This window comes from Grammomys surdaster, unplaced genomic scaffold (assembly GCF_004785775.1).
Source record: "Grammomys surdaster isolate TR1022 unplaced genomic scaffold, NIH_TR_1.0 61, whole genome shotgun sequence".
NCBI classification, from domain to species: domain Eukaryota; kingdom Metazoa; phylum Chordata; class Mammalia; order Rodentia; family Muridae; genus Grammomys; species Grammomys surdaster.
This window is the reverse complement of record NW_021604563.1, coordinates 5,914,649-5,924,715: the sequence shown is the minus strand read 5'-3', so window position 1 is coordinate 5,924,715 and position 10,067 is coordinate 5,914,649.

The following is a 10,067-nucleotide window of genomic DNA, read 5'->3' as shown; positions in this document are numbered from 1 at the left end:
AAAGAAAAGTGTTGGGAGCCGATTCCTAGCAGAAACCAGCTACCATCTTGCAGCCATCTCGAGCCATATATCCTGAAAAGAGACTTGTTTTCAACAGCCTACAACAGCTGAGCACACTCTGATAAACATCTTATTTTTCTCACATATCTTGTTTTGTTGTTTAATACCCCCAGCTGCAAAGCACATGTGATAAAGTGTCTTCAGCTGCATTCCCCTGCTTATGCTTATATATACCTATGATTTCCTTTCAATAAATGAGACTTGAACAGACTCTCTGTCTTGTCTTCATTATAAGAGTCTCTTGCCCTTCCATCCCCACTCTCTCTTTTGCTAGACACTGACCCATGAACCGGAGCAGCAGCTCAGGCTGGAACAGAAACATAGTTCTTAATGTTGATAATATAATTTGGCTGGAGGTAAAGCAAATATAGCATGCATTTCAATTGTAACCACAGTTTGATTCATTATTGGACTACAAAATGTTGAAACAGTCATCGAGATAGCTCCGTGGATTTTACTTGGCATCAAATCTAATGACCATAATTTAATTGCATAGCTTCATATGGTAGAAAGCTTGAAGAATCTCTGACAAGTTAAAATCTTACATTAATATATAGACTGAGATTCACAAACATACATACATACTTACATATATACGTACACAAATAAACACTAAACAAATGCAAAACAAACAATTGAAAAATAACCAATAACCATTATCATACTGATCATACATATATAAAAATACAAATACATTCAGGGAAAATGGCATAATTCTTGAGAAATGTACAAAAGACATTGGTGTAGTCAAACTGTATTAATGTATACATGACCAAGCCCACTCAGTCAGTCAACAGGTTTTCCAGCACAAGAGTGAGGATTAAAAGAAAGACAATTAGACAAAATTGCAGCATTACCTCAGCCAGTTCTGAGGCTGAAGGCAGGTTTGTTTATTCGCACTTTTCTTTTAAACCCTTTTAATTACATGCAAATATTTAGGTCAGTACTAGGTTGAAGAATCAACAATACAATAGATACAAATAGTCAAGGAACAAACAAGGCAATAGACAAAGTCTTGTGATCACTCTCATGATTGCTGTTTCTAAGGGCTCATCAGGATGACAAAAATATCTGAGCTTACTCCCAGTCCTAGCCCACAGTCAAATTCATGCCTGAGGCCTTCTTCTTTGTTCTAGCCTAAGAGTTAGATTCCTGACTGAAATTACTTCTCTGTTTTAGCCTAAAATTAGATTCCTGCCTGAACTTACTTCCTTGTCATGGCCCAATGTCAGACTCCTGCCAAGCAGCTCCAAAAGCTCTCCACATATACAAAGTCTAGAGGTGTCAAGTATAGTATACTTTACTAGTTGTTCTGGCTAGTTTTATGTCAAGCTGACACAAGCTAGAGTGGTCAGAGAGGAATTTAATTGAAAAAAAAATCTCAATAAGATCATACTGTTAGCAAGCTTGTAGTGCATTTTCTTAATTAGAGATTCATGGGGAAAGCCAAACCCATTGTGAGTGTCTCTGGGTTGATTGCCCTAGGTTCAATAAAAAAGCAGGCTGAGCAAACAATGTAGAGAAAGGTAGTAAGCACCCCTCCATGGCTTCTGCATCAGGTCTTGTTTCCAGATTCCTTGTCCTGTTTAAGTTCCTGTCCTGACTTTCTTAAATGATAACCAATGCTGTCGAAGCATAAGCCAAATAAACTTATTACTGTCTAAGTAGCTTTGGTCAAGGTGTTTCATTACAGCAATAGTAACCCCAAATTTTAGTCTTAAGATGTCTTCCTACAGACCAGTAGTTATTTTCATAGTGAAATGAACAAAAGTGGATTAACATTGGTTAGATTCTGTACTTAGAATTTGGTTTACACAAGTAACTGAAATGATGGAGAAACATTTCTCTAAGTTGATTAAATTGTTTTCTTTTTCCCACTGTCCTTTCATTATCGTTCTATAAAAGCTCATACACACTGGTAAAGTGTAACTTTCTCAAGCTCTTCTAGTTTAGAGTATTATCAGATTCATGAAGGCTTTAGGACTCAAAAATAGTTTTTAAATTTACTTAGTTTGTCTGAACCCTTTAATATTATTTGGAAAAGAATTATAATAATGAAGAGTCAGCAAAAAATATTACCAATGAGATGCAGACATAAATGGTGTTCCTAACAATATGAAAACCCAGAAGCACATACCATTCATATAGTATTCTATGTTTGGTTACATAACCTGAATCCAATTATTAGAAAAGACTTTTTAAGGATACACATCAACGGAGAACATATATGCATAAAATTTAGCATTCTTCTACACAAATAAAGGCTGAACAGGTGTCTCAATTAAATATTTGATTAGGTACGTTAAAATGATGTTAGAATATGAATGAAAACTTAGAAAAGAATGTTCTTACTTGTAGTCGTTGTTGTTTTGTTGAAGCACAAGAAAAAATTCTATTGATGTTTTGAAGAAAAGCTTCAGGGCAGGCAAACTATGGACCTCAGAAACTTCCAGGAGAAAAAGAATGAAGAGGAGAAGGGGAAAATACCATGCTATTGAAGCTTTCATAGATTATATACATAGCAGATAAACAGCCATATGGTAGGAGGTGAAATTTAGAGAAAAAGTGAAGAAGCCCAATATTGGGGTATAGGCATAAGTTTTTAAAAGTCCTGCTTAGAAAAGACATTGAAAAGAAATGCAGGGACAAAGAGTGGATCAGAGGCTGAAAGAAAGGGCATTCAGAGACTGCCACACCTAGGAATTCATCCTATCTACAGACACCAAACCCAGACACTATTGATGGTGCTAAAAACCTCTTGCTGACAGGAGCTTGTTATAGTTGCCTCCTGAGAGGCTCTGCCAGAGCCTAACCAATACAGATGTGGATGCATGCAGCCAACCATAGGGACTCCAATAAAGGAGTTAGGGGAAGGACTGAAGGGACTGACAGTGTTTTCTTCCCCATAAGAAGAACAATATCAACCAACCAGACCCCCTCCCAAAGCTCCCAGGGACTAAACGACCAACCAAAGAGTACACATGGAGGGACCTATGGCTTTAGCCACACTTGTAGCAGAGGATGGCCTTATCTGGCATCAATGGGAGGGGAGTCCCTTGGTCCTGTGGTGGCTTGATGAACCAGGGTTGGGCAATGCTAGATCTCTGCGGTGGAAATTGGTTGGTGGGGAAGCACCTTCTTAAAAGCAGGGGGAAGGGGAGTGGATATGGGATTTGTGGAGGGGAAACTGGCAAGGGAAAAACATTTGAAATGTAGACAAATAAAATAACCAATAAAGAAGAAAAGACATAGAAAGAAGTAATGGAAAAGTTAAAGTTTTGCAGAAAGCAGACACATTTACAACACTTCCATGGCTGTGATTCATAAGCTACTACTGTAAGGGTAAAAATTAAAACAGCTCAGCAGAGACCACAAACAACTTGGCAAAGACTGCAGGACAGCTTGCTGAGCTTTCTGAGAATAGCCATAATAAAAATATCAAGCCCCTCTAGGGACGAGGTGACCAGAAATGTAGAAACAACCAAAGACATATCTTGACCAGTCTAAACATGCCCAAGTGAGTAATGGGCCACCTGGTGTTTATCCTAGAAGGTCTGAGACATCATGGTCAAAAATAGTGGGCCATCCAACCTGTCAAAATGATTGCTTACGCAAAGTGCTGATGTTTGAAATATCCAATCATATGTAATCGCGCCAGAATTTCCCACTTTTCCCTTCCCCCTTGTGCCTCCCCCTATAAAAGTTCTAAACTTCCTGGGGTCTTCATCGAAATTCTCTCCCCTGTGTGGGATGAGTTTCGATCCAAGGGCCCTTGTTAGTAAACTGCCTTTTGCCATTGCATCAAGTCAGTCTCTCATGTCTCCTTGGGTGCGCGCTAATTGGGACTTGAGATGGGGTCCTCTTTCTGGGTCCTTACACTACACTAGGGGCAGAAATTCTGGAAAGAAAATCTACTAATATATCAGAAAATAAGTAGTAATTCCACCTATCTCTTTAGCCTGGCTTAAGATGAGTTCACCTTTCTAGGGATGGTTCTTAGCCAAAGTGGTTAAATGAGCACAACTGGAAATTCAGTTCTTCATCCAGACCAGAGACTCCATTCTCTTGACTGGCTTTCTACTGTAATATTCCAGCCTCATATGAAGTAGCTTTAAAATTATTTTGGAGCAGTATTCTAGCCCCTAAACAGTTTTAGCATCTCTGGCATCAGGAAAGGATGAAGTTACCTATAGGCACAAATACATTTCTAGCTTTACCCCAGAATTAGATTAGACTAGTTACTTTGGGAGGTGGGGGGCTTTACATTTTACCCTTAACTGCATAGGCAATTTCTACCTTCTATACTCATCATTCCTTACTCTGAAGAGGTAAATCTGACTGACATTATGAAATTGGGGTAATGACTGATGTCGCTCATTTGAAATGAATTTGATAGTTTGAGTATACCACTTAGGGAAACCAATCTAAAAAGATCCTAACTGACAGAGGCAGTGAGAAAAGAAAGTCTGTGAATGATATCTGGAAACAGACATGATAGAGAGGTAAAGAGGAGAGTTATAGACCTAGGAACGAAATAAGGAGACTCCAGAACAATGGCTATGGCCAAAAATTACTGTCCATTAGTATCTCTTAATAAGAAAGCCCTTATTCTCAATGAGTATTTAGAAATTAGTAAATAGTGGGATATCATATCTGAAACTTATTTTCTAAGAATTCATAAACTGGAGGGGGATGTAATATATAAGTGTCTCCCAGATGATATGCTTTTGAAAGCATGAAATGAAGTAGTCATGGAGATAAGTTGACAGGGTCAAAGTCCCTGAAGAAAGCCCAGGAAAAGGTATCAGTGCAAGCACAGGCTAGTTGCAACGTGTTTGAAAATGCCAGTACCATAGGATGACAACCAAAGCAGCTGTGGAGTAGAGCTGTCCTCTGCTTTTAAAGACAAGCTGTGAATGCTTGTAAGGCTTCATGGAGCCCATAGAATTCTTGTGAGTGGATCCAAGATGTAAAGCACTAAACATTGGTTTTCCTTTGATTTAATTGTACTCTGCCCTGATTTTTCCCTCTTCGAATAAGAAAATGTTCAGAATATTTTATAAGAACCCATAATTATAAAACTTTGTATATCTTAGAGGTATTTTAGATATTTTAGAGAGTCTTTGGATGTTTTAGAGAAACTGGACTTTGAAAAAACTTTGGATGTTTTAGAGAGACCAGAGTATTAAAGCATTTGATTTTTGAAAGACTGTGGGGGGAGCTTTTTAAAAGTTGGAGTATTTTATATTGTGATAATAGTTTTATAATGCCATCTTGGGGACAAATGAGAAAGATTCTAGTTGAATATGTTTATGTGTCAAGATGACAAGGAGTCAATGTCAATTGTGCTGTCTAATTTTATATCATCATGACACAGCTAAAGTCATTTGAGAAGAGAAAACCTCAACTGAAAAAATTCCCCAGAAGAGACTGCCTATGTTCCAGCTTTTCTAATATCAAAGAATACAAGTTTCCATGGACACTGGCACTCATGCTCTGAAGTCCTGTGTGCTATAAGAAAGCAGACTAGGTGAACTATGATGAACAATCTAGTAAGCAGCTTCCCTCTAAGACTTCTGCTTAATTTCCTGCATCAAGCCACTGTCCTGGTTTCCTTGAAGTGACTATGACCTAAATATATGAGACAAATTGCTTTGGGTCATAATGTTTTACAACAGAAATAGAGCCATAAACTGTGACTCTAAACAAGCAAATATGACATAAAATATCATTAGTGCTAATCATCAAAATGGAAACTTCTTCATACTAAACAAATTAGTTATCTTCCACCATTATAAAGTTTAAAAAGAACTCTTATGGGATTCAGCCATAGAACTTTGATATGAATCTATATAGGATTCATATATGATAATTCCATAATGAAACCCTTTATTTTCTACAGTAAAGACACATACTCTTCTTTCTCTAATATATGACTAAAAACAAAACAAACAAACAAAAAATAAAATAAAAAAATCCAACCAAGTGAATATCTACTGTCTATCACATTAGAGATTTCATTCAGTTACACCTCAGTCAGTTCTTTAATAATCATTTGAAATTTACTTTGAGCTGATTTAATTCTTCTCCACACATTCGTCTCTTCGTAGTAAAATACTTTTAGAAATAGTTCCTCTTGATTTTGTTTTTCATTTATCATAATTTCTTGTATGATTCAGTTGATACTTATTGTACTTCTTTGTTAACTTTTTATTGTATGTAGAATTTTAAAAAGTCCCTAAAGTCAAAGCCTTGCATAATTTTCCTCTATTGAGTGCTGGCAGAACCCATGACTGTCTAGCTAATGGAATATAAAAAAGAACACTCATATAAATGAATGTTCTATTGCAAAATAGTTATGCCAACATTGTTATTTAGATATTAAATATCCCCTAAAAGCTCACACACTGAAGACATGTTCCTTAGCTCATGATGCTATTAGAGACTGCTGGGATTTTAGAATATGGGGCTTAATATCAGGAAGTCAGTCAACCAGATATAATGTTTGGTACATTACAGGGCATATTAAGATTCACCCATTTCCAATTTCCCTTTGCTTTCTGTATGTCATGAGGTGAGATAATTTGTTCTACCATGATATCCCTATCAACCTGTAAATGTTTCATTACAGGCTAAAATAATCCAAGCAACCATGAGCAGCCACCTTTAAAATTCTTGTCTCCTTTAAAAATGACTTTACCTTTTTATTGGATATTTTATTTATTTACATTCCAAAAAGAAACTTAATCAATAAAAATTAATTACTTTTAAAAATGTTTTTTTTTTGGTATTGTGTCACAGAAGTAAAATATCTAAATAATTTATCTTCTAGTCACTGAAAGTGGTATTAAGAAAGCAGCCATTAAGGATTACATGTTAATTTGTAACCACAAGTAAAAACATTCAGCTTATTACCACATGGACTTGTTATCTCTAGCAGAATACTTCTCTTGGCTAAAATCTAGAGTGCAATTATATGAAAGCCTAAGATCTCTGATCATTTGACCAAGCAGAAATCCTTTTACTCAGACTTATTTCAAGATTTTAAACTCAAAGAAATTCACATAATAAACTTATATTTTTTTAAAACTATCAAATGTGTTAAGATATAGTGGTAGTATAGCACTGGTAATACTATCAGTATATTAGTGTATGAGATACACTAGTATAGTTATTGAATTCTTCTAAATAATTTTTTTTCTAATCAATAACTATCACTGATTTCTACAAAAATTCTTTTAATTTCTTTTGAAGAGGAAGGTTGAGACACAATCTTTTTACATAGCATTGGCTATCCTGGAACAAACTACACTATACCAGCCCGCCATTGAACTCACAAAATGCCCTGACATCTGCCTTCTAAGTGCTGGGATTAAATGTATGTACTACTAAACCCTGTGAAACTTTTCTTAAATAATAGGAATGTGGGTACAGAATGCTCTAAGTTTCTAAGTGGTTAACATCTGGATAGATATGACAAAATCCATTTAAAATAACATAATGAAGCAGGAATTTTCAGTGGACCTTCTTAAGATTCATTGATTTCATAATCATTTTTCATGAAATCAAAATTATAGTGTTGGAATCATGTGAAGAGAAACAAGCTTTAATGTAGAGTTTCTAAATGTGTGTTCCTAGAATATTGATGTCTGTATCACCTAGATTCTTCTTCAAAATGTAGAATTCTAAGCATGACCTCAGGTGATGAAGTTTGAAGGTAAGAGGGTCAAAAAACGTTCTTTATAAAATGTCTTCACCAGATAAATTTCCCCCACTCTGGCTCTCATCATCTGGATTATGTAGAGTGGAACCACCATTAGGTTCTATTCTTTTATATTGAACTCAGAAATAATTAGACATGACTGAATGTTTCTGGGATGTTTTTGTAAATTGCCATAGTTGAGAATTATCTCTTTGAGGAGGGAGTATGGGAAGGAATAAATAGGAACAAACATTATTCAAAAAAGTCAGATGAAAACTTACTGCTGTAGAAACTTCCTAAAATATATCTGTTCACATACATAAACAAGATTCAAAATGAAATTACCCTATAACAAAATAACAATTCTTCTACTGGATCCTGAAGGCTAACAAATAAAAGTTCCAGTATAAGGAATATGATTTCTTTTGGATTAGTTGGTCAGTAAGGTCTAGTATCCCCCAAGCATTGGAAGTGCTAATGGTTACACTCACAAACTTAGGTATTTTGCATTATCGCTAAAGACACTACATGCTCTAGCCATAAAACATAAAAAGAATCAAATCATATTGAAGCTTCCTCTGTACTTGATTTATTTCATAATGATAGGTACTATGCACCTTACCAGAGTACTCATCAATACTATCCAGCTGGGTACTCTGAGACCTGCAGTAATTAGTTGTCTAACAAGACCTGCCAACTCTTGCAGTAATAGTATGAACATCAGGAGATAACCAACTATTCTCTGATTATATTTAAGTCCTGTTCTCCAAAATGAAAGTCACACATGTCATTATTATTGAACCAAAAACCATGGTGTATCTATGTAGCCTTGATGACTTGCCTGGAACTTGCTATGTAAACTAAACTAGTCTTCAAATCACAGAGATCCACCTGCCTCTACCTACTGAATACCACAATTAAAGATTTCTGCTACCATACTCAGCTTATAATGACTCTCTAATTAGATTTAAGTCCCATTTTATAAGATGATATTGATTATCAGGTTATGAACATATAACTAGATAAATCTTTTGCCAGTGGAGCAAACTGATCACTGCTATTTTGCTAAATAAACCTAATACTAAACTGACTTCTAATGAATTATCATTATACCTGTACATCACTGCATTTCTTAAAGTTTTCCTGAGAATCCTCTATTTGCAATAGATGGTGATTAACACAGAGATTCACAATTATAAAGGTGTATAGAATAAGAGACTGCAGAATGCTTAGCTCTAAATGAAAGTTGTAATCTATAACACCTCATCCAAAAGCTCAAGTGTCACTGAGGAAGAAGTGGTGGAAAGAGTCTAATAGCCAAAGACAGTGTATGACTGCAAAGAAATAGTGTCTTCAGGACACAGCCAGGCAACTGCACATATAAACTTACAGTAGTTCAGTAGCATGAACGTTTGGGTAAACCAAAGCCAGACCAAGTTCTACCATAGAGATTGGAATTGAGCATAAATCCCTATCCCTAGCTATGGCACAATTGGTAATTGATAGCTATTGGGGGAGGAAAATATATTCTTCCCTAAGAGTTTAAACACTGGTAAATCAACCACTCTCAAGTGGAGAAACCCTCAACCAAAAATATTTGGCCAACATAAATTGTCCTTGATAAGTCGAAAAAAAATAAAAAGGACACAAACTAGAATGGGTGTTGAAGTGGGTAGATCTAGACAATGCTAGTGAAAGAGAGTGAATATGATTGATACACGTAGGAAACTCTCAAAAAAACTAATATAAAAATGAACCTTTGTGGTTTTTGTTTGATTTGTCTTGTTTTTTGTTGGTTTGGTTTGGTTTGGTTTGGTTTGGTTTGGTTTGGTTTGGTTTGGTTTGGTTCCATTTGGTTTGGTTCCATTTGGTTTGGACCATTTGGTTTGGTTTTAGAGTGAAATTAGGCGGAAGGAAATTGAGCTTTCCTTATGAGTTTGTGTGGAGAAAAGAAAGAAGACTAGATAATTTAGACACAAATTACTATGGAGAAGTTCCCTTCAAGAAACCAAAAAACTTCAGAAGACAAGGTAGGAGTTCAGGGATTCAAATTTGGTAGTTTGAATGAAAATGGCTCCTATAGGAACATATATTTTAATACATGGTCTCCAAACGGAATTGTTTGGGAAGGATCAGAAGGTGTGACCTTGTGGAAGAAGGTGTTTAACTAAGCATGGCACCATTATTCAGCCAAGAACCTATGGGCTTTGCTATTTCAAAAGACTAATGTCATTTCTAATGTTTCCATTCTCTGATTCCTGTGTTCTCATTAGGATGTGAACTCTCACTGCTCCTGCTGCCATGC